Source organism: Mus caroli, unplaced genomic scaffold, assembly GCF_978045245.1.
Source record: "Mus caroli unplaced genomic scaffold, Mus_caroli_1 scaffold_6, whole genome shotgun sequence".
Classification (NCBI taxonomy): Eukaryota; Metazoa; Chordata; class Mammalia; order Rodentia; family Muridae; genus Mus; species Mus caroli.
Genome location: NW_028227261.1, coordinates 110,252,562 through 110,277,302, shown reverse-complemented (window position 1 = coordinate 110,277,302; position 24,741 = coordinate 110,252,562). Strand labels below are relative to the sequence as shown.

The 24,741-nt window shown below is 48.1% G+C and overlaps 1 long non-coding RNA gene across 2 annotated transcripts; it reads right to left on the bottom strand.

The window, feature by feature from the left end:
- Positions 1-4,146: 4,146 nt before the first annotated feature.
- Positions 4,147-11,694, bottom strand: LOC147004331 (uncharacterized). Of its 2 annotated transcripts, none has more exons than XR_015047391.1 (2): positions 11,071-11,694; positions 4,147-6,868 (listed from the first exon to the last, which is right to left on the bottom strand). It is a non-coding gene; the product is annotated as an uncharacterized LOC147004331 (long non-coding RNA). The 2 variants fall into 2 exon arrangements; XR_015047390.1 differs by having other exon boundaries at positions 11,274-11,694.
- Positions 11,695-24,741: the final 13,047 nt, after the last annotated feature.

The following is a 24,741-nucleotide window of genomic DNA, read 5'->3' as shown; positions in this document are numbered from 1 at the left end:
TTTGCTTTTTTTAAAAAAAGAATCAGTGTTTTGGAGGTCACGCTGTCCTTGATAGTTTGTACCTGCCTCAGAACCCTGGATCCTGGGAACAGGGCTAGGGCCAGGGACTGTCAAGCCCTACACGCCATGCCCCAATCTGTGCCTCCATGTGGCACCTAATTGCTACTTCTGGAACCGGCCTGCCCATGTGGGGAAACTCAGGTTTTTTAGTTTAAGATTTATTCGATGTGTACAGGTCTTGTGGCTGCATGCATGTAAGTACACTGGTGGGCAGGAGGGCACAAAGGTGTTGGGTCCCCTGGAACTGGAACAGATCATTGTGAGCTGCCATGTGGATGCTGGGAGTCAAACCTGGGTCCTCTTTAAGAGCAGCAAGTGCTTTTAATTGTTAGGTCATCTCTTCAGCATCTAGAAAACCCATGTTTGATAGATTCTGAGTCCATCTCAAGACACGACTTCTTGGCTCTTACTACGACCCAGAGCAGCTAGATTCTGTCTCAATGGACAGGGTGGTGCTGGGTCTCAACAGACCAGATGTTGGTCTGATTGCCCAGGGATTGCAGGTTTTTCTCCACAAGTCAGAAACATTCTTTTCTCCATGTTCTCAAGAGCTTACAGCCCAAGGCCAGCCTCCTCAGACTGACTTCCCAACCTGCCAGTGTCATCTTCAAGTTCTCTTGAAAGCTCATTGACTGTAGCTTCTTGTATCTTCTCCCTGAATACTCCCAACTTTGGGGCCCCACTGAACTCAGGCTCCCTCAAATCTGTGTGGCAAAAAGTTCTCTCACTGTAACCCCGAAGAAGCAGACAGGTCATGGCCCTGCATAGCCCTGGCCTACAGACAGCTCAGCTCACAGGCCTCCAGGGCCCACGCCTTCCAGCTCTGTCATGATGTGAATATTAGATTCTCATACACACGGACCTTATCCCATGGACTAATGTTCGTGAAGCCTTGGTCCCCGGCTAGTGATTCTATTTTGGAAGGTCCTAGAAACTTCAGGAAGTAGGTCGCTGCAGGCATGCTTTTGAACATTGTCCAACGGGACATGGAAACCCTCTACCACATGCTTGTGCTGCAGTCCTGGCTGGGCCGCTCACATGGGCCAGGCAACCCTGGTACTGAAGCCGAGCAGAAGAAAGGACATTGTCCTCAAGTACTCCGGCCACAATTGTGCACGCTCCTTAGGCCTTTGTGCCTGCACTAGTCTCAGGCCTCCAAACTTGGAATGCATTCACTGGCTACAATAGAGACAGCTTCCAAGGCTGTATCAGCCACACAGCACTGACGCTGCTCAAGCATGCAGTCAGTCAGTTGGGGCTGTTGTAGCAGAAATATTGAGATCAGGGGATTTATAAAGAATGCAGATTTATTCCTCACAGCCTGGAAGCCCAGAGTTACCAGTCAAGTTCTAGTATTGTGAAGCCCTCCTGCTGAATCTTCACTGGACAAATGTTACCTTGGTGCACCACCTTTGTATTCTAAGCACTTAAAACTCCCTCCTGGTTCTGCTACTTGGAACCCTGCATCTTAGACCACACTGAACCACAGCAAATGTCTCTGCCTCAGGTGAAATCTGGTTAGTTCTGGTTTTGATCCACAGTTTCTCTGTGTAGCCTTAGTTCTCCTGGAACTCCCTATGCAGGCCAGGCTGGTATCAAACTCGGAGAGAGATCCATCCACCCATGGCTCTGCCTCCTGAGTGCTGGGATTAGAGGCGTGCGCCATCCCTACACCAGTTCTGTTCTCTGGAGAGCTTGAGCTTTACTCTGTGCCCTGCTCTGTTGCTCCGGAACAGAAGCATACTGTTCTTCAGCAGCAGCATCCGTGGGCAGGCATCACATTCCAGTAGCCTGCCTGTACCAGGTACCTACTAGACCCAGTGCCCACTAGAGCTAGTAGCTGAACTGGCAGGCTGCTGACCCAAGTTTTACAGGACCCAGCTTGGGGGGACACTGTCTACCTCAGCATTTTTATAGTTTACCAGCAACCCCCCACCCCTAATCTGTAGGTTTGTGGGGTTTCTTTTGGTGTGTGTGTGGTTCAAGACAGGGTTTCTTTGTGTAGCCCTGGCTGTTTTGGAACTCACGTTATAGACCAGGCTGGCCTCGAACTCAGAAATCCACCTATCTCTGTCTCTCAAGTGCTGGGGTTAAAGGCATGCGCCACCACCGCCTGGCTAGGTTTGTGTTTTCTAAGATAAGAAATGCCCTCACCAAAAAAAAAAAAGTGCCCTCACCTGAAGGCTGCTGACAGCGGGGCTGGACAGCTCCCAATATATAGACTACAGCTAAACTGGGCCAGACAGAGGGTCTGGGGAGGGGTTGGGCTCCCAGGACACTGAACTTGTGCTGAGTCCTGTGGTGGCTCTGGCATTGAAGCAGCTGATGCTCGCCATCAAATGATCAAGGAAGGAATGAGTCGCCTTCGTGATTGTTTAACTGGAAGCTTGCTTTGTTTGTGCAACTTTCACACCAGCTTCGACAGGACATGTGTGCCCATATTCTGGGTTTGCTGGGATGAAACCCGGGAAACCTGGTGGCTTCAGACAACAGAGGTGCATTCTTTCACAGCCTGAGAGGCCAGACACATGGAATTGATTCTATTGGCTAGAAATCAAGCCATGTTCTGGGCTACCCCCCCTAACAACCCAAAGACTCCAGGAAGTGTTTTCCTTCAACCTGATAGCTTTGGTGGCTGCCAGCATGCACAGGTCATGTTTCCTTCCTTTCCACTCCCGCCTCTGTGGTCATATCACCATGATTTTTCTGCAATGAACATCTCTCGCTCTCTCTTGTGAGACCATCATTAGGATGTTCTCCAGAGAAATGAGGAGTCTCCAACTCAGAATCCTTAATTCGTTTAGATTATTCCTACAAGGGCTATTTTGCTAAGGCAAGACTTATAGCGGTGAGGACTTGCTATTTTAAGGGCTACTTCAGCTTACAGTGAAGGTGATGTGTATACAATGAGTCTTGGCAGAGTCCTGTTCTGTCTACTCCCCACTTTACAGTCATGATAGCAAGACAGAGACACCTTACCCTTTGCAGTGACTTCTTGGGGAATGGGGAGATATGGAGACATAAATAACTCCAAGACAAGTGCTCAGCTAGAACTTGCAGAGAGACACAAACTAGTGGGACATGGAGATGAGGTAGGGACCCCTGCTCAAATTCTCTTATGTGCCCTGGGGAGACAGAGAGAATAGAGGTTATTCCTACAAGTGCCCTTTTTGTGTTAAAAGTGAGGATGTCTTGGCCACTATAGGACCTGTGGATGATGCATATAAACAAAACTAAAATTGCCCATTGTCAGTATTTTAGTATACTTCTTTCTGCATACTGTTTTTGTTGTAGCCCGCTTTTAAGGAAACCAAATAATGAATACTTTGTATCACTAATGGTTTCATGAAACTGTTAACCAGATGAACAATATTCCATCAAACATCATGCTTTAGCCAATCCCTAAAGACCCTCTTTTTTCCCTTAAAACCTGCTGCCACAGAGTCAGGTTCTGGTTCCTAATTTTCTGACCTCCATCACCACCACCACCTTCTTTCTTCTTTCTTCTTCTTTCTTTCTTCTTCCTTCTCCTCCTCCTCTTTCTCTTCCTCTTCTTCCTTCTCCTCTTCCCCTCCTCTTCCTTTTCCTCTTCCTCCTCCTCCTCCTCTTTTTTTCTGTGCAGTCCTGGCTGTCCTGGAACTCACTCTGTAGACCAGGCTGGTTTCGAATTCAGAAATCTGCCTGCCTCTGCCTCCCAAGTTTTAGGATTAAAGCCACCACTGACCAGCCAGTCTTTGTTCAGACAGTCACTTGTTTTCTGTAGATGGCTCCAAGGTGTGGCACTGCTGTGGCAAAAGGCAACCTCATTTTTGACAGAAACGCAGCCTCTGTGTGGGTTGTCAGGCTGCAGCCTCAGCAACAGTGTTAGGGAGCCCCCATAACTCTCCACACTCACCAGTGCTGGCTTTGACCACCTTGGAGCTTTCCACAGTTTGATTGCCCTGGACTGCTTTGATCTGTATTTCTAAGGGCACAAGGGATTTGAAACGTTTTTCTGTGTCAGTGAAAGACTCCAAAACTCCCAAAGGGAGGCACTTACTCAAGCCTCGGGTCAGCCGCGCACCCAAGAAGACACTGAGACCGAACTTAAGATGTATAGAGAGTAAGATTTAATACAAGACAAGAAAGAACATAAAAAGCACATATACCAGATATCTGGGGTCGAAACTCGCAGAGGAGATTCGGCAATTAGCCCAAACTTTTCACAAGCTTTTATAGGAAATAGCCAGGTAAAAAGTACAAGTTTTACGTCACCAAGGTGTTCTGCCAAGGGGCTTTACATAACCAAGGGGTCGTGTCCTATATTTTGGCAATGTACTCGATCTATTGGAACATTCTGGGACAGTACCAGGAGGCCCCTATCTCAAAAATGTTCTTGGCATAGTCTTCAGTTGGGAGGGGTAGGACTAGGTTTTTTCCAGGAGACCCCTTATCTAAAAAATGTTCCTGGAGCAGTTTCCAATTGGGAGGGGGTACCTTGGGGTAAAAAGTTCAGGAGTGCTCCGGGAACTATCTCTGGATGGGAGGGGTAAGAGAACTCTGAGCTGAAGAGTTCATGGAGAGTTCAGGTGTCCAGTAATTAACTCTTTCATTCCCCCCTTCTTTTAGGGACAAGCTCTAATCTTAGAGCTGGGTACCGGCTTCCTGAAAGACCCGATATTGTTGCCTTAATATCATAACCTGCACTGCATTTATTCTTTCTCTGACAAAAGCCACTAACTTATTAAGAATGCAGGGGCCGAGAGTGAGCAAAAGCATAAGTATAATTAAGGGTCCTGCTATGGAGGAGAGGAGAGTGGTAAGCCAAGGGGACTTATTAAACCAGCTTTCGAACCATCCTTGTTGGCTTTCTCTCTCTCTTTTACGCATATCTAGGCGTTCTCTAAGTCTGGCCATAGAGTCTTTGATTACTCCTGAATGATCAACATAAAAACAACATTCTTCTTTTAGGGCAGCACAAAGTCCTCCTTCTTTAAGGAACAATAAGTCTAATCCCCTCCTATTTTGCAGCACTACTTCAGACAGGGAAGTTAAAGATTCTTCTAATTTAGTTATAGACTGTTCTATAGTTCTAATATCAATGTCCATAGCTGTACGTAATTCTTCATAGTATTGGGGGGTCTGAATTAAGGCAGCGGTCCCTGTACCTACTCCCGCTGCTACTCCCAATCCCAAAAGTACTGCCAGGGTTAAGGTAATGGGCTCTCTTCTCCAACGGACCCGATGATCAAACTTATTTAAAAAGGAGCTATCATCATGATACAGGAGTCTAGGAATAAGCTGAACTAAAATGCAGAAGTCTTTGGAACTATTAAAAACAGATAGAGATACACAAGGAGTGAGACCGGTATTGCAAGCCCATACTGTGTCTATGGGAGGCACCAGATACTGACCACTTTTGCTAGGCTGGATGTTCTGGGTCTGATTACAAAGGTGCCGTTTATCCTGAGGTGCCTGGCCTAAACAGAGTCCACTTCCTGAAACTGCTTCCAGAGTCAGCTTTCTGTTTTCTCCCCAAAGGCATTGAGAATGATCTGAAGTAGTATTATAAGTCCTGATCTGAGCAATTCCTTCATAATAAGGGGGCCTAGAGTCATAGCATAACCAACATGATTGAGTCATATTAGGATTAGTCCTATTCAACACTAAAAAAGCTCCTTGAACTAGACTGACCAGACGGCTTTTTGTATCTAGGGGCGGTGGGGAAACTAAGGTCGATAGGGAAGGTCTCACTGTTCTGGGCTGTGGAGTTGGTGGAGCTGGTACAGCCGGGACTTGTGGGGGAGCTGGTACTATTGGGGGACCCTGTTCTGTCACAGTCAGCCTGATTGTAAAAATGAACCCAGGGTCTCTCGGTGGACTGGATACACGCCAACCCCACTTATTTCCTTTAAGCCAACTTAAACGATTTTGTTTTCCTTTTTCAGTGAATTTTATAAGTAGGGGGTTGCAGTATTTACCTTTGCATGGTCCTGGGGGGCTGTTTTCAGTAGCACACCCATAAGCTCCTATGGCGACCTCATCTGGAGGGAGGTCGCCATAGTTTGGATATTTATGGGGATCTCTTTCTCCTTGATATGGCTTATCATAACCACTACCTCGTTTTACCGTGATTAGATCCCAGTCAGAGGAAGGCTTCCAGTAGGCATCCCCTGTCGTTTCACATGTCCATTTGCCACAGAAGTAATCTGATGCCCCCCCACATTTTTGTTGAAGCTCTTTGTTTTGACCCTGACCAGGGCAAACATAAAACTGTGCAGCTCTAAGATTAGCCCGGTAGAACTGCCCTGAACACCCATACATGTTCCCTATTCCACCTGAAACACACCGCTGTTCAGGGGGTGGGTTACTAAGATCAGTATGGTCAGGGAGGTCCCAATTGGGAGATCCTGCTACTAACTTACAAATGTCAGGTGTGAGATCAGGCCACCAAGTCCAAGGGGGATGTGCTGCAGTGATTGCCCATACAATGTTTCCCTCCCCATTAAGCACTTCCCATGACTGTTGAATTGGGGCAAGAGGGTTGTCGTTCCCTAGGCTTAGGGTGGCCCCCACGACACAAGCGAAGTTTAAGAGGATTGTCAGTAGTTGCCACCGTCCAGTTGTCTTCATGGTTGCCTCTACCCTGGCTAGGAGCCTTCTTGACGTGGGAGGCGTGGAGTTGTTAACAGTATCAGATATGGTCCTTTCCACCGAGGCTCAAGAGTGCCGGTGCGATGTCATCTGACAAGGACCGAACTGCTGTAGTCCCAGGTGCATGAGCTTCTTTGATCTGGTCCCAGATCTGTGTTCTGACAACCTCCAAGGCCTTTAAATGGGTAAACAGAGCAGAGGGTGAGAAAGAGTCAACACAGGGATCCAATATCCTGCTAGACTCAGTCAAAGAAGTAAAACGTCCAGGTGTGTTTCGGACTCTGAGAAGCACAAAGGGAAGGAGGGTCACCCAGTCTTTACCGCCAGTCTCAATAACTAATTTAGTTAGGGTCTGGGCATGACGCAGGTGCACGTAGATCAGATCTCTGGCTGGAACTGGTGAGATGTCCTTGGGATATCCAGCTCGTTCACTGTAACCAGTTGTGACCAGACTTTTTTCTGTATCACCTGCAAGCCCTTTTAACTTAGCATACAGAGCATTATTAACAACATAGGTTTAAACACATCATTTGAGACTATGATGGGCATAGGAGTTTCATAAAGGATCTTAAACAGAGTAAAACTGAATCAAGAGATAGGACATAGGGAAGGAACACCAAGTCCATGCCAGTCTCCACGATTAATTTTGTCAAGGTCTGTCTTAGAGTTTTAAACTAATTTTTATCTATCCTGAGCTCTGAGGTCTATACACACAATGTAATTTTTATTTGACCTCTAAATGCTTGGCCACACCCTGACTTACCTGGGCAACTATTGCTTTTGGCACTCTGAACCTTGGAAAAAATTTTTCTTTAATAGTCTTCTTGATGACTATGTGAGCAGTATCATTTATCCATATTGAGAACGTCTTTTTCTGCAGATGTCAACAGCTTTCTTTGTCTGCATATTGTTCCATACAGTGGCAAAAGCATACCCGCTGTCAGTGTCATTTATAAAGCTTGTATCAAAACCACAAGTTCAGCTTTTTGGGCTGAAGTCTCTTTAGGGAAGCTGCTGGCCTAGATCACCTGCTTTTTGTCCACTGCTGCACTGCTGTCCCCGCCTTCCGCTTACCTTTAACCATGAGGCTACTGCCATCCGTGTAGGGTAAAAGGCTTAATCAGATCTGGCAAAGCCAGAGCGGGGGCTGCAAGCAAGGCTGCCTTTATGCTGTCAAAGGCTTTTTGGTGTTCCTCAGTCCAGGTGAATGGGACTTTTTCTTTAGTCCAGAATCTGCAAAAGCCCACCGTTCCCAGAAACTCACGTGGCGCGGGGTGGTGGGGGTTGGGATCAGCATCACAGCCTTTTCCTTGGCTTCGGTGAGCCACCGCTTTCCGTCGTCGGCACCTCGGTAAGACATAGCTGAGCTTTCTTAGCCGATACCCGATATCCCAACTCACCCAGTTCATTCAGGAGCTTCTAGGAGGGCCAGAATTTTTTCTTTGTCTTTGATGTCTCTGCCTTCAGCCAACCGCAGGGCTTGGGTTAGCGCCAGGAGTTCAGCCTTCTGAGCCAAAGTTCCTTCTGCCAGAATGTCAGAGTGATGAGTAGGTCTTATTCTGTCAACAAAAAGCTCTAATAATGTGTCCATCAGCCAGGGAAACAATTGAATCATGTGTCTCTGACCAGAAGCCACTATATGCAGACAAGCAGGCCATCCCTCAGTCACCAGGTCTAATTTTTCAAGTGCCACTGGTCTTTTAGGGTCCCAATTTCTGAGTAAGAACCTCTTTAGCAATATTTTTGTTCTCAGTCACATTTAGGAGTCCCAAAGTTGGGGACAACATTAGGGCAGTCTCAATAGCATCTAAGGCCATCCAAGGTTGTTCTTTATTTCTTATACGAAGGGCTGTTTATCTTTTTAATGCAGCAAAACCTGGGATCCACAGTTTGCAAGGACCTGTAGTGTCCAGGAACCTTTTAAACTTGCTTTGCATTGGTTAGTGGAGGAATATGAAAACACAGTCTCTTTTAAGGACTCAGCTTCTGTGTTAGCACCCCTTCTGTTATTTCTTTATTTTTAGCCACGAACAGGTGAAGGGTTTTGTCTTGAGGAGGGGGGGGGGCTCCTCTTCTTTTTGTTAGGACAGTCTCTCACCCAGTGTTCTTCTTTTTCAACAGCAAACACTCTGATCTTTAGCCAAAAGCTTTCTTTTTTTGTTGCCAGGTTCTAAGTTTTCTAGTCTCCCTGACTTTTGTGACCAGCAGTTCATTTCTCTTATCTTTTTTTGAAAATTTTCTGGCTCCTTATTTCTTACAGATCATCTCTAAGTGCTAGTATTATTAGCAAGTGTCACTTTGCTAGGTTCTAGTCTTTGTCATTTATCTCTCTTTGCTCCTGTTTCTTAACTGCAATGGATCTAATTATTACATCTATATTCTGTCACTTAACTTTTTTCATAGTTTACCTCTTTCTACTGTTAGGTCAGATTGTCGGGGTATTAGTCCCACAGAGACGAGACCTCATCAGAGCCTGGCAACTAGACCCGTAGGTGCTCCTTACCTTGTATGTCTCCCTCACCGGAGCCCAGAACAGACTCACACAGCTCAGGGCAGTGCCTGAGAAGAGAAAACACATGGGGCAGAGAAGGGAGTGCAGTTTTCACATCAGACCACTGATATTTCAAAATGAACACAATTTTTTCTGTTAACAGTTAACAAGAGACAGGATACAGGGGACAGGGAAATGAGAAGCAACCAGGGAACCTTGTGGCGTCCTCAGATCAGACGCAGCAACCCGCTGAACTCGAGCATACTAGTCAGCGGAGGGAAAGAAACTAACCAGGATTTTCTCAGTGACGGCGAATGGACAGGGAAGAGCCAAGCGCCGAGTCGTCTCCGCCGCGCGCCGCGGCGGAAATGTGGGAGTGGCAAACAAACACTGGCAGGCAGAGGCAGCAATTTAACTATTTCTGCACTGCACTCCCGCATGGCCTGGAGGCGGCGGCGGGCCTGGCGGAGCGCAGACAGCAGCCTCCTCCTGCGAAACGGCCCCGCCGCCGGTCGGGGCGGCAGCGGCTGCGGTGGGGGCAGCAGCGGCGGCGGCTCGGGCGGCGGACACAAGGGAGGGAGTGCGGGCAGATTCCAGGGGGAAGCCAAAGGAGGGACGGCGGCTGTAGTCGGCCCCTCCCCAGCTGTGGCAGGCTTCACGGCCACTCCGGGACCGGCAGGCGGGGGCCGGCAGGCCGCTGCACTCACTATCAGCATTTCACAACTCGGGGCACAGATAGCCTCCGCTTCTGCCGTGCCTGCAGAAGCCAGAACCTCAGCACCACTGCTGCTATCAAAGCCCTAACTGCGCCACCAAAGCCGGAAATTTTTAGCCCAGCTCTGCATTTCAGAGCTCTTTTGAGCAGCCTGGGGCTCCCCAGCCGAGTGCGGACCGTGTGCTGCCCCTGTCGGCCGGTGGCAGCTGGTCTTGCCCCACGATGGCCCCGCAGCCAGGCTGGCCGGCGCTGCCCGCCCGCTGCGAGCCGCTGGCACTGCCTCGCCGAGAGCGCGGTGGGCAAGACCGGCCTGATGGTTCTTTTTTCTCTTTTTTTTTTCCTTTTAAAACCATTGCTGACTAATTCTGTCCTGACGTCAGTCCAAGTCTACAGTCGACAAAGGGTTAACACACACACACACACACACAGTCTTGTCATGTGGCCACAACACAACCAGCCAAACGCCACTTTCTGACGGGGTCGGATTCCACATTGACTCTTTTTCCTGATAGGGGTGGGATTCCACATCCACTCCCGCTCTGGCAGAGAGTACACTCTCTCTCTCCTTCACTCTGCCAGGCAACAGCCAGGTCTTTTTGACTGTTCTGTACCCTGGGCACTCCTTCCAGGGTCTCCCTTGGAACATCTCTTTTGGGGTGCCGACCGTGAGGCCATAGACAGTCGTCCTCTCACAGCCACTGCCAGAATAAACCCACAATCTCAGAATACACAAATGCAGCAGTTCCACACCTACACACCCAGCAGATTGTCCCATTTCTAGAATAATAGCAGACACGAGAGCAGACACGAGACTTAGACAAAAGAAAAAACCAAAGCACGAGGTGGGACTCGAACCCACGATCTCGCAACCTGGAGCACGAGGTGGGACTCGAACCCACCCGGTCTCCAGAGGGGTCCACTAAGCGTCCTTAGTCCTCCCCTTGTCCTCCTGGGACGTCTCCCAGGGCGCACAGACGGTGGACACCTCCTGGACACGTCTGTCTTTTGTCCACACCCTACGCTCCTACCCGGAGCGCGGTCTCACTGTGCACATTGCACACTGAGCGTCTGCAAAACCGAAACAGCGATCGCTCATACAGAATGGCCTTCCTGGCCTTTCAGAAATTAACAGAACACAGACACCAGACCAAAGCAGAACAGTAAATCTTACTTCTGAGTGGGTCCAGGACCTCTGGGTAGACGCGCTGATTCCCGGCCAATGCACCAAATGAAAGACTCCAAAACTCCCAAAGGGAGGCACTTACTCAAGCCTCGGGTCAGCCGCGCACCCAAGAAGACACTGAGACCGAACTTAAGATGTATAGAGAGTAAGATTTAATACAAGACAAGAAAGAACATAAAAAGCACATATACCAGATATCTGGGGTCGAAACTCGCAGAGGAGATTCGGCAATTAGCCCAAACTTTTCACAAGCTTTTATAGGAAATAGCCAGGTAAAAAGTACAAGTTTTACGTCACCAAGGTGTTCTGCCAAGGGGCTTTACATAACCAAGGGGTCGTGTCCTATATTTTGGCAATGTACTCGATCTATTGGAACATTCTGGGACAGTACCAGGAGGCCCCTATCTCAAAAATGTTCTTGGCATAGTCTTCAGTTGGGAGGGGTAGGACTAGGTTTTTTCCAGGAGACCCCTTATCTAAAAAATGTTCCTGGAGCAGTTTCCAATTGGGAGGGGGTACCTTGGGGTAAAAAGTTCAGGAGTGCTCCGGGAACTATCTCTGGATGGGAGGGGTAAGAGAACTCTGAGCTGAAGAGTTCATGGAGAGTTCAGGTGTCCAGTAATTAACTCTTTCATCAGCAGGCCACATGACTCTGTTGCATCTTCCCTAGGGAAATTTTGTCATGTCCATTGGCAGTTGTTGACAGACTTGACAAAGCTATCTTGTGTACCAGGAAGGGATCTGGTTAGTGAAGAAGTTGAGAGGCAGTGAGGGTGAGCGGCTCGTCCAAGGTCACACAGGCAGACACAGGCTGGGGCTGAGCCCACAGCGCTGAGCTCTGGAGTCAGCCCTCAAACACTTCTGCTGTGTCACACTGATAGATGACCCTCGTCTATGATTCTTTGGGAGGAAAATTCAAGCCTGCCTTGTTTCAATTTAGTCTTGATTCTTAAAATAATCTATCCTGGGACATTCAGTGGGGTTAGCAGAGAAAATATGTTCTATCAATGCTAAAGGAGCCAGAGATCCACGGTGGGCTGTGACCCTTTAAGAGCGTGCCCTCTGTTCTGATAAATCAGGTGCTGGAAGTCTGTGTGGGTGGTTAGTGCTGACAGCTGTGGGGACAGCCAGTGCAATTATTAGCAGACTGCTGTGGCTGGAGATGAGCTGGCTCAGCGGGCACAGGAACACCTGGATCCCCCCAACAGGGGCTGGGGGCGTCACCTACCCCCACACAACCACGTGCCCCAGAGATGTCTCAGCCCTCCATCTGATTCTGTCCTGTGGCCACCTACAATGATGGGGGTGGGGTTGGTGGACAGGATATAGGAAAAACTGGAACTAAAACCTGGTTCTGTGTGGCTTTCTGTGTGGCCACAATCAACTCCTGGCATCTCTGTGGTGGCACTTGTCCTACCAGAAGGCAAAGCAGGAACTGCAGGAACTCAGGGAACTGCAGGTGATCTCAGCAGCTAGGGGGCTCTCATCTCTCTCTTCATCCGACAGATTGTACCTCCTCACAGACTGTGTGTGAGGTCTCTCCGTGCCTTATCTATAGAGCTGGGTTGCCTATGTTACAGCTTTTATACTGTAATCACGTGTGGGTTGGGGGATATCTGGTGGTGCTTATCTGTTTTGCTCTGTAGAACATCACTACAGCCTTGGTCCTTAACATACCACACATGTACTGTGTTCTGCACATGCGTTCATACTGTGTGACACTCCCACCAATGCTGTGTGAAACCCTGGGGCTTCTATCTGAGGTTGTTGTATGTTAGGAACTGCAGTGCTTTACACGCAGAGAAACGTAATGGCTTAATGATAGAAAACAAAGACGCCCGCCATTCCTCGGCATTTAGGTGTCATTTAGTCTATCTTTCCATTGTGCTGTCTTAGGGTGGTTGGCTCTAAAAAGTTGCTGTTTGAGCTCTTGACTCAAGGCTCATAAAGATCATTACATGAATTCTGGCTTGGGATAAGGACAGAATTTCCAACAATTTCTGAAATTTCCCTAAGCATATTTCTGCCATTTTATATTACATATTTATGCAGAGCGGCATCCTCAATACTTACAATTATGAAATCAAAATACTAATCAACTCCGAAAAGTGTTAGCGATGCATCATGTCCTACAATAGCAAATATTCAGCTAGGATTTAATTCTTTCTGTAAAAAAAAAAAATAAGCATATTCATCTCATTAGTATGTAAATTTGCTTTTGTCTTTAACAAATGGTAAAATTATATGTGCCAAAGAATTGCTTTAAAACACATTTCTTTCTAATTTGTTATCAGTAAATGTTTGATTTATATACCTATTTTATATACCTAGGATTCTGAGTTTGCACACATTTCTTGGGTGAAAGCGGTCACAGATGGAAAGCGTGTGAGAAGCTCTCTCTGTCTCAGGAGATACCCATCCATGGCTGCTCAGAGCCTATCCTACAGACCCCCAGGACCAGCACCTACAGGCTGTGGCTGCCTTGCTTCCTAGCAGATATCGCTGAAGAAATAACAAAAATCTCAGCTACTCTGGCTGTAAGGGATTCAGAAAAGCCGTCTATTCTCCTATCCTGAAGTACCATGGGCTTCTCTATCCACTGTGGCCATTTCTATTCTATCCCTCCCATGATGGCTGTGTCTGTGGGCACAGTGTCAGGCTTGGGTGTCCCCGAACTCCCTAGGGAAGACTCAGGTCTCTCCCACTTTCAGAGTTCTCCAAATTCAACTAAGCCTTTGCTATCCCTGTAAGCCTCACCCAGCCTGAGAGCAGAGTTCAGGGCCTTTCTCAGGGACCACTGCAGCATCCGGTCTTCATCTGTGTTCTCTTCTTCAGCCCAGGCAGTTTTTAGTATCCTCTGGGGTGGACTCGAGGCTGGGCCCAACCACAGGGAATGCTTTCAATTCATTTGTCCCTTTCTCTGTTTTTTCTTCTCCTTGCCCCATTATTCTGAATGTGCTGAAATTACCTCATTGTCTGGGTTTGTAGTCTAAGTGACCAAAACACAAAGGCTGTTGGCTAGAGAGATGGCTCAGTGGTTAAGAGCGTACACTGCTCTTTCAGAGGACCAGAGTTCAAATCCCAGCATCCTCAGCAGCCAGCTCACAACTGTCAATAACTCCAGCTCCAGGGGATCTGACATACTCTTCTGGAAATCTGTAGCCACCTATACTCATACCCACATAGAGACACGCATACACATAGTTAAAAATAATAAGAACAAATAATTATTTTTTAAAAAGATAGCAAAAGCTGTAAGGAAACGTGAGAGGAAGACTATTGCCACCCGGGAGCATTAGCCTGCCACTGTGAGCGGGAGATTTGGAGGCTGGCTGGTGCAGGGTGGATCTGAGCTGATGGGACTAGCCATTGGCTTTTTTTTAAAGTCACACCCTGATGCCAGCTTGTCTTTAGGTGACACCATCTTCTTGCATATGCTTCTTACTCCTCTTGTTCTCCTCTAACGTAACATCCTGGGCATGACCCTGTCTCTGTTCCTTACATCTATACACAGCCGCAGAGGGCTAAGGACGAGGTTCAGTGGGGACTAAGGAAGTTTGCACTTAACACCATGGGTCAGCATCACGGTCGACCCTGGACCCACACTTAACGATTTAGAAATGTCTTTGCTGCTTACGTCTATTGGTGTATCAATAGCACATTTATTTACTTATTTGAGGGTTTTACTGACCTAGCTGGCCTGGAACTCACAGAGATCCACTTGCCTCTGCCTCCTGTGTGCTAGGAGTTTTTTTAAAGGTAAGAAATACTTTGTTATGGATCGAATCTGCACTCCCTCTCCCACCCCCCCACCAAAAAAAAAATCCTCATAGTGGAGTTCAGTTCTCTTTGTGGGCTAGGAAAGGTATGAAGAACATCCAGCAGTAGTGGTTAAAGGTAATGCCATTAGGATGTTGTCTGAGGTGGCTGGGGTCTTGTGGTTTGAGTCTGAAAACCCCATCCACTACTCATGATTTGAGAGCTTGGTCCCTAGCTGGTGGCCTGAATTTGAAAGGTTCTGGAACACTGGGAGGTGGAGCCTACCTGGGTGGGGGGTGGATGACTCTTGGCCACTCCTGGCTCTCAGCCTCCAGACTGTGGTAGTGAGACCCACTATGCTTTGCCATTCCTTCCCATACTGGGGCCAAACCATCTGAAACAGTGACTAAGGATAATGTTCCATTTGGTTATTCGGACAGATACTTGCTTACAGAGATGAGAAAGTAACTTATGCACAGGAGAGGCACAGGTTGAACTCTGGTGTCTTCACGAGAAGAGACTACAGGGCACATTCATATATGCATGTTCATGCTCCCTGTCTCTTGTCACATGATGCCTGAGCCCACCTAGGACTCTGAGGGCAAACAAGTTATCACCAGCTTCTGTCCCTCGACGCTGGACCAAAAGTGTGAGTCACAGTAAACCTGCTGTCTTTATAACAACCCCCTTTGAGGAACTGTGTTATTTCCAAGAGACGATGGGCCAACGTGTTCTTACAGACAAGCTAAAAAGGAGAAAATAAAAATCGTGACCAATCCTAATGTTAAGGGAGGGCCCTTCTAAATGTCTTGAGGTCTATCACTGTCTCTGCACATGCATTTTTCGTTTTTACAGGCTATGTGAATTCTTTTTAATTATAATATACAAATATATAATACATATTTAAGTATAATGCTATTATAATTTAAAAACTATAATTTTGTTTCTGTTCTACTAAATATAGGTCTGCAGTATCATTTCCAATAGCCACATACATGGTTGTCCAGGAGGTGCAGAAATGTAGCCAACCACCTCCCGTCATTGGATTTTCAGGTATCCCTCATGTGTTTTTTTTGTTTTTTTGTTTTTAAAAGATTTTATTTATTTTATGTATATGAGCACACTGTAGCTGTCTTCAGTCGTACCAGAAGAGGGCATCAGATGCCATCACAAGTGTTTGTGAGCCACCATGTGGTTGCTGGGAATTGAACTCAGGACCTTAGGAAGAGCAGTCAGTGCTCTTAACCGCTGAGACATCTCCCCAGCTCTCCTCACGTGTTTTTGTCCCACTGATCAATGTGCAAGCTCTGACTTTGGACTCTTGGCTTGAGATGGCTAACAGCATTTCGATGACTCTCCTTGGGAGAAATCTTCCCGTGATAGCTGTATGCTTCTAGGATTGCATTCCCATAGATACCCCGGGAAAGGAGCAGGGGGGCTGCTTTTAAGTAGATTCATTCCCTGGCCTTTTGATGTGTGTTGAAAACAGACCCAGAGAGAGAGGAGAGAGCATCTTCAGAGTTAGCTGTTAGGTAACTCTGGTTGTTTTTCTCACTGGAGGGGATGGCACTGGCTGAGAGGATCTGTGTGACACAGAGGAGTCACCCACACTCTGGAGCGCGTCATTAGAGGAACGGGGTAGTTTGTTTTGGAGGGATTGGCTTGTTGGCAAAGGCAGGGCCATTCTGAACTCCCTTCAATTTCCACTTGCCTTTCAAATGTCATCTGAGCTTAAGATTCCCCTAAACTTGGGGATCAGAAACCTTTCCAAGGACAGGCGGATCTGTAACATTAGTGCCCTTCTGCTCCTTGAGATGAGGGATTTTATTTATTTATTTATTAAGACTTACAATCATGTTCATGTGAGGATATTTAAAAATGCAACTTGGCCTTGACGATGGACCAAGCTGGGCTTTTGCAGGGAGGCTCTGATGGATTCAGTAGTGGCACACCTTTTGAATCACTGAAGCGTGCTGGCTGAATTTTAAAAATAATTGTCCTTTTTACTGATGTAACACATGTCATCAAAATTAAAAAATAAACACACTTTACTACTTCCCAGTACGTTCCTCCTCCTTCCCAGGGCCAGATGGGGATTGCTTGGCTATTTCTGGCGTATTTCACGTATTTAATAACGTCCTTGGAGGTTCTTCCAGATAAGATGAAAATATGGGATTGAACTCTGTCTATAGACACCACTCTAGGAAAGCGCTTGTGTGTGTGTGTGTGTGTGTGTGTTACTCAAGTAGGGAGCATATTGTTTTAGAAGCAGCTGGGACTTCAGGTCAAAAGGTTTGTACTTTTTATATTGAGCAACAAAGGAAATTGTTTCTCCACCTCCCCACCCCCACACTCCGCTCCTTTTGGGGAGTGGGGGAGGTGAGAGTCCAGCCAAGAGCAGTTTCCTCAACAGTTCAGCGCTGGCTACCTCACGGAGCTGCCGCGAATGCAAGAAAATAATTAAAGCTTTAATTTATTTATACATCTTCTCCACAGATATTATAGATCCAGCAACTGCCACTTTCTAATTGATGCGCGCAGCCCGGGCCTGAGCGGGTGGCAGCTCCGAGGGCCGAGAGCCGGATCTGTGAGACCGCCGCCCGGAGGGGCCTGGGACCCCCCGAGGCGAGGGACCCGGGGCCGGGCTGTCACCCCCGCGGTGGGAACAATGGGGCTGGCGGCCGCCGCACCTGGGTGATGGGCACCTCGGAGCCGCTGCGGGACTGAGGACCTGACAGGCGCGCGCTGCCTCCTTAATAGACTGCGAGCGAGTGCTCCGGGAGAAGTCGGCGGCGGTCCCCGAGGAGCTATCATCAGGCGAGTGGTCCCCGGAGCAGGATTTATTAGCAGACAGGATGGGGAAGTTGATTAGCCTCAGCGGCTGAACGGACATCCTGTCAGCCGGGTCTCTTAATCCAATCACTTACCTGTCGGGCCCGTGGCCGCCCGCCCCCCGCAGCCGCCTCCAGCCCTCTGCAGCGCTCAGCGGACGCGGGCACCGGCCTGCAGCCGCTGGCTGCTGGGACCAGGGGACCCAGACCAAGTCCCCGACGGTTCCGTGCTGGGCTCGCTTGCTGCCGATGCAGTCTCCACGTTCTTCTGTCCCAGGACCCTATCATGAACAGAAACTCAGCCTCGGTGGTCCCCTATTCCTGTCTCATTTGACCCAGCTCCATCCTGTGTTGAGCCTCTCTTTAACACATCTGTTCCATGCAAACACCTTCCTTTCTCCTGAACTTCTGTTACAGGTCAATCTAGAATGGCTGTTCCACTTAAAAAGATAATAATAATTTTACAATATTTTCTATCACAGTCTCTTCAAGATCCCTTCCTCCATCCAACATCCAATTTTCTGTTTTCTCTTTCTTAAAAAAACAAAAACTAAACAAAACCAACCAACAAAAAAGTGTGTACCCCCTCCCACACAACAAATAAAAGACGGTGGAGTCTGGTTTGTATTGAGCGAAAGACCTGCACATGCTCCTTTTAAAATCCTGTTTTCTGGTTGGAGAGCTGGCTCACAAGCTCTTGGTGGCATCTTCCCTCGGTCGAAGGCCTTGAGTTCAGGTAGAGTATGTCTCCACCCTCCCTCCTTTACTTCCAAGCTCTGTACCCTTGGCCAGGTGTCCCCATCTGGGACTTCAGCCTCTGTGATAACATGTTCCTTATAGGACTCTCCAGAGGACACAGAGGGCGGGGGAGCTACAGGATGCCTGGTCCTCCCCTCTACAGGCTGCTTTGTATGGTCTCACTCTTTTCAGTGGACTAAGTTCACTTAGTGAAGTGGAGTAAGAGCCAAGTTTTCATCTTTTCTTCCTTCCATGCCTCTACCTTAGTACTGAGTGCAAGCCTGTGCAGACAAAATGCTTCAGTGTTAGCTGAATGAAGGAAGCATCCACAGACCACACTGTGTAGCGACTGGAAAACTCTCTGAGTGACCCACAAGGCCCCATCTCTGGCTGATGTGAGCACTGAGGAAGCAGAAGAGTGAGGGCAGGCATTGAGATGTGTGTTCTCTTCAGCTCTTGTCAAGAGTTTAGGAATTCAGACCCTATCGATTTACTGCGTCTTCAAAGCCATCAATCATCATTAAGAAACAGGACCTGAGCCCCAGGATGGGGTGCCTAGCACTAGGTAATGGAAGATTTCACACACACACACACACACACACGAGAGAGAGAGAGAGAGAGAGAGAGAGAGACAGAGAGAGACAGAGAGAGACAGAGAGACAGAGAGAGACAGAGAGACAGAGACAGAGAGAGACAGAGAGACAGAGACAGAGACGGAGACAGACAGAGACAGACCGAGAGACAGAGACAGACACACAGAGAGACAGAGACACACAGACACAGAAAGACATAGATAGACAGACAGACAGACAGACAGACAGACAGATAGTGCTATCTAGCAATAGCTTGCAGCTCTGCTCCACCATGTAAAAGCCAAGAGCATAAGAAGGCCTCTGTATATTACCCCCTCTCTCCCTCCTGTTCTTTCTTTCTCTTCCCCACGTGTCCCCAGCTGGCATCTTCCTCTCTCTCCTCTCTCTGTCCTTCTCTGTGTCCCTCTTTTCTCTGCCTCTACCCCCATTCCCAGTCCTCTTCCCTCCCCACTCAAGATTTGATGTGGGAAATGTGGGTCCGAGCTCTCAGCCTGGACCCTGCCATCCCCACTGACTCTCCCTCTTCCTGCTCACCTTCATCAGTCTTGCCTGACTGGGTGTCAAGGTCACAGCTCTCTAATAGTTCAGGTCATCTTTCTTTCTCTTAAAAAATTAAAACAAGGGACTGGAGAGATGGCTCATTGGTTAAGAGCACTGACTGCTCTTCCAGCGGTCTTGAGTTTAATTCCCAGTATTAATTCCCAGCACAATGGTTGCTGTAATAGGATCAGATGCCCTCTTCTGGTGTGTCTGAAGAGAGTGACAGTGTACTCACATACATAAAATAAATAAATCTTTGTAAAACATCAAAACAAACAACTAACAGTAATATTTGCCAGCTACAGCTGTCAGGCGACATTTTCCTGCCTTACTCCTTAAACATTTCTAGCAATGCCCAGGTAATGCAGAGGTGGCAGAGGACAGCAAGGATGTGGAAATTCAACCTCAGTTTCTTCATCCACTAAATGGGGATAATTAGCCAAAGATCACAGAAGAAGAAATTTAACAGTAATTTCAGGTAATTCATAGAAATATGCTTTTAAAAGCATAGAATTATACAAGGGAACGCAGAATTACTATCACGAAATTATCCTAAAATATGGGTTATGTTTGGGTGCTGGGGAGCTGCGGTGACTCCCATCCTCAGCAGGCTAATGGGGGAAAACGATGTGAGTACATTAGCTGCCAGGACACCAGCAGAGGAAACTGGGTCCTGAGCAGGCATTGGGGTAGTGATAGAAGAGCGGCTTCATGGAGGAGGCACTTCACCTTGAAGAGAAGTGGGTTAGAGTGGTCCAAAAGAGTCTCAGGCAGAGGGGACAGTGAGCAGGGTGCCTGGCAGCGGGAAGGTGGGTGGGGTGGTGCTAGTAAGAATGTTGGGGGAGTCCTGCTGGGATCAAGTTTGAGTTATCTCCAACCCAGACAGAGAGTGGGTGCTTAGGAAATGGGTTGTTGAGCCAGAGGACAGCAGTGTGTGTGTGTGTGTGTGTGAGAGAGAGAGAGAGAGAGAGAGAGAGAGAGAGAGAGAGAGAGAGAGAGAGAGAGAGAGTATGTGTGTGTCTGTGTGTGGGTCCTCTGGGAAACAGAGGAGGAGGAGAAGAAACAGTGCCTGTTAAGGATGTTACTGAGAGAGGACCAGGAGCACAGGCCTTGCAGACAGGCAGCTCATTCTTCCCTTGACATCTTTTAGTGTTCCAGGGTATCCCAATGGCTAAGAAATACATTATTTCTCAAACCAAGTGATCCCTGGTTCTCACAGGGGTCCCTGCTGTCCCTTAGACTGCCTGCTTCTTTGGTCCCACATTACCTAGAGCTTCGCATGCTGGCGCAAGCTCCTTGGTGTTTGTTCTGCGTGTAGATGGGGATGTTGGCACCTTCTGAGCGAGAGCTCTGCGCACAGGCAGAGAGCACCCTGTCCAGGAAGATTCTGCTGCCACCGGGGCAGGGCCAGAGTCCTAGAAACAGGGCAACTTGAGGCCTGTCAACCTTCCTCTGCTATCTATGCTCTCTGTCTTAGTCCATGAACCCAACATCAGGAAACCAGTGATAAGCAATTCTCCCCTCTGATGATTGGGACCAAGGCTAGTGGCTACGAGGAACAGACTGGGAGGGGGATGCTTACAAGTGTGTGTCATAGGGTAGTTTCAGACCCAGATATCATAGAAACCAAACCCTCTCGAGCATTCACCCCCACCCCACCCCACCCCGTTCCTCCTGGACCCCACCTTTCTGCAGAATGGAAGATGACAGGCAGGTGCTGGCCCGGCACCTGTTTGGGAATGAAGGAAGCCTCCAGCTTGCTCTGGTCCTGATGGAGAAAAGCAGCTAGAAGTTGGCAGATGGCCATGTGAGGAGGTCAAGGCTTGCACTACATCACCTTCACCTGCTCCAGCATCCCTTCTGACCTCTGTGCTCTCCAGGGAAAAGAAGTCAAGGTGATGACGAGACACATCTTCGGCACCCCAGCCATCACTGCAGTTGAGAGATGGACTCAGAGCAGGTGGATTGCTTCAATTATGATAGATGAAGATGGTGACAGCTCTCAGGAGAGCTGCAGGGACCTGGCAAGTGCTCACTCAGCTATGACTCCTCTGGTAGCAATTTGACAAGATCAGAGCACTTTATGGAAGTAGAAAGTTTGGGGACCTTGGGGTTTGCTTGGCCCGGGGGCTCTGACTGCTGAAGTCCTTTGCCAGTCACATAGGGTGACATGAACACTGTGGGCAGCCCACCTAGTAGGACCACTATGGGAGAGGCCGGAGTCATCTGTGGGAAGCTCGTGATGCCTTCTGGCCCTGGCCACCAAGTCTGGAACTTTCCTGCTCCATCTCCCTTTGCTCCCACAGAGGAAAGTCTCAAGTTCTAACCCAGAGGACATCACTGTGGCTTCAACCACAGTCTCAGAAGACAACTGGGCATCTCTTTTAAGCCAGGCACAGTGTTGAACCCTGAGGAGGTGCAGTGTTGAGCTAGAGAGTGTCTCACTCTGTGTAGACCCTGAGGAGACCAGGCGGCTATCTGGATATGAAAATGGACCTGTCACCTCCCTCTCTAAGCTTAGGTTGGACCATCTATCTCTTCCTGAGGATGTTGTCTAGGCATTTAACTGAGGTAACCTACACAGAGCACGTGTGTACACACACACACACACACACACACACACACACACACACAGTTTATCATAGGGCATTGTTTAGTAAATGCTGCTGTTCCTCTCTCACTGGATAAGTTTCCTTCTGTGAATTTCTTTATTCACTCACTGGGCTCGGTCAAGCACTTCCTGTGTGCCAGGCCCTGGGCGTGGCTCCTGGGAACTCTGTGTGACAGCAGATGAGGCGCTGACAGCTTCCTGTGCTCAGGGATTGAGGATTTGGTTGGATCCGACAGTGGATCGGCCCTCGCTGCCCTTGGTGGTTTCTGGGCAGAGATGTGTGTCTTACAGGAGGCTAGAAACAGTCTTGACTACAGTCCTCCTGGACTAGAAGCTGAGGCTCTGGTGACCACGGGCCTTCCAAGTGTGTTTGTGTGTGAATGTGTGTGTGTGTGTGTGTATTTGTGTGTGCATGTATGTGAGTAAACATGTGTATCTGTGTATGTATCTGTGTGCATGTGTGTGAATGTGCATATGAGAATGTGTATGTGTATGCACATGTACATGCATAAATGCATGTGTGTGCACATGTATACGTATGTCTATATGTGTGTGCATTTGTGTTGGGTTCTTTGCATTCTCTTAGCTCTGAAGTCAGATTTCAGGTAAATCCAGAGAGAATTGGTCCCAGAGTGGGAATGGAGCATCAAATGTGGGCAAATCAGCTAGAGGTGATCAGTCCTTTGAATTCTTTATGAGTGTGTGGGTAGGTGTGTATGCATGTATGTGTGGCGGTCAGAAAACAACCTCCAGTGTTGGCCCCTCAGGCCCTTTCCATTTTTGTTTAATAGAGTCTCTCATTGGTCTTTGAACTTCACCAAATAGGCCCTGTTTGTTGTCCTGGAGTCTGTGCCCCATCTCATCAGTGCCTGAATTACAAGCATGTGCACCGCTCTCCCCTGCTTTTTATATAGGTTCTAGGGGTCAGGTTAAGGTCCTCATGCTTATAAAACAAGCTTTACTGACTGAGCCATCCCTTCAGCCCCCATCCTTCAGATTCTTATTAAGTGGCTGCTGTCTACTCTGGTGGAGAAGGGGGGGGGCGGTTAGGCTGGACTGGGGAGAGGCAGAGGAGACTTAGCAGGCTCTGTCTCTAGGAGTTCTGGGGCAGCTGATGGAGGGTAAGTTAACAAGCATTGTTTCTCACATAAGTGACTCAGGGGGATGTTGAACAGGAGCTGGGAAAATGTTGCGTTCACACCCCCATGGAGGAGGACACCTGGGCAAACCACTCCCCACCTCAGATCCTCCTGCATAGCGCTCTTCTGGATAAGATGCTGGCAGGTTCATGTCCTTCCTTACCCCGGGCCAGCATCCATGGGAGACAACCTATACGTCTCCCCAGTAACTGTGGTTCTCATTCAAACTTTCTCTTGCCTTAGACAGCTGATGGCATCCTTAAGGAGGCTGCTGTATACTCCACCCTAACTCCAGGGCAAGGCACAGCCCTTGTCTTTTTTTTTTTTTTTTTTATCTTGTTTTGTTTAATTTTTTTTTTTTTTTTGAGACAGGGTTTCTCTGTGTATCCCTGGCTGTCCTGGAACTCAGTCTGTAGGCCAAGGTGGCTTCAGGCTCAAAGATCCTCTTGTGTCTCCTTCCCAAGTGCTGGGATTAAAGGCATGTGCCACCACTGCCTGGCTTTGTTTTGGTTTTATAAGTTGCTCACACAATGTTTTCTGTGCAGATGTTGGACGCATACAAGCATATTTTAATAACCGTTTGTTATAGTTTAGGTCTCAAATGCCCCCTACAGACCTATTCATTGAACAACCCATGTCTCTATTGGGAGGTGATTGACCTTTTAGGGGTAGGACCCAGTGAAAGTAAAGTCACCAGGGACATGAAGAGGGCCAGAGGGCACCAAGCAAACACCTGTTCCTTCCAAGTTGATTGTCTCAGGGATTTGCGTAGTGGCAGAAAGCTGGCCAGTCCACTGTTGGCATTTTGGCTGGAGAAGAGATGTTGATGAGGATGCTAGAAATATTAAAATCATTCACTGGCTGTGAATCTTGGGGAAAGCCACACCCTCCTTTGCCTTAATTCTCTTTTCTACAGAACGGGGTATTGTTTCTGTCTGGTCCCCACCCTGGGATTGTGGGGCATGCTGATTCCATGCGAATCTTATAGAGAAGACTGTGGGGGGGCGGTGGGGGTGGAGTTTAATTCAGAAACTACTGGCAGAGGCACTGGGAGAACTTCACCCTGCTTTCCAGCCACCTGTTGCTCTAAGGCAGATGTGACAACTTGGGACACTGTGAAGTGTACATAAGATACACTATTTACTACCCGGTGCTTGTGTCTAGATATTGTTAGAGCATTTTTTGTTGGTTTTGTTTTTTCTGTTTCTCTCTTGCTCTGCCTTCAGGACACCTCTTTACCTGCAGTGGGCTGCCAGCAGATGAGAGTGACATTAGCTTGACATAACCTAAGCTAGAACCCGTGGACCTCAGGGGAAATCTTGAAATCAGGACACCGCTCATCAGGCCTTGACCTCTTCTGCCACACCCTGTGCTCCAAGAACCCCACCAGGCCAGATGGCAAAGCCTCAGTCCAGAGCAATAGATCAGGCCCACGAGCATAGAAGATT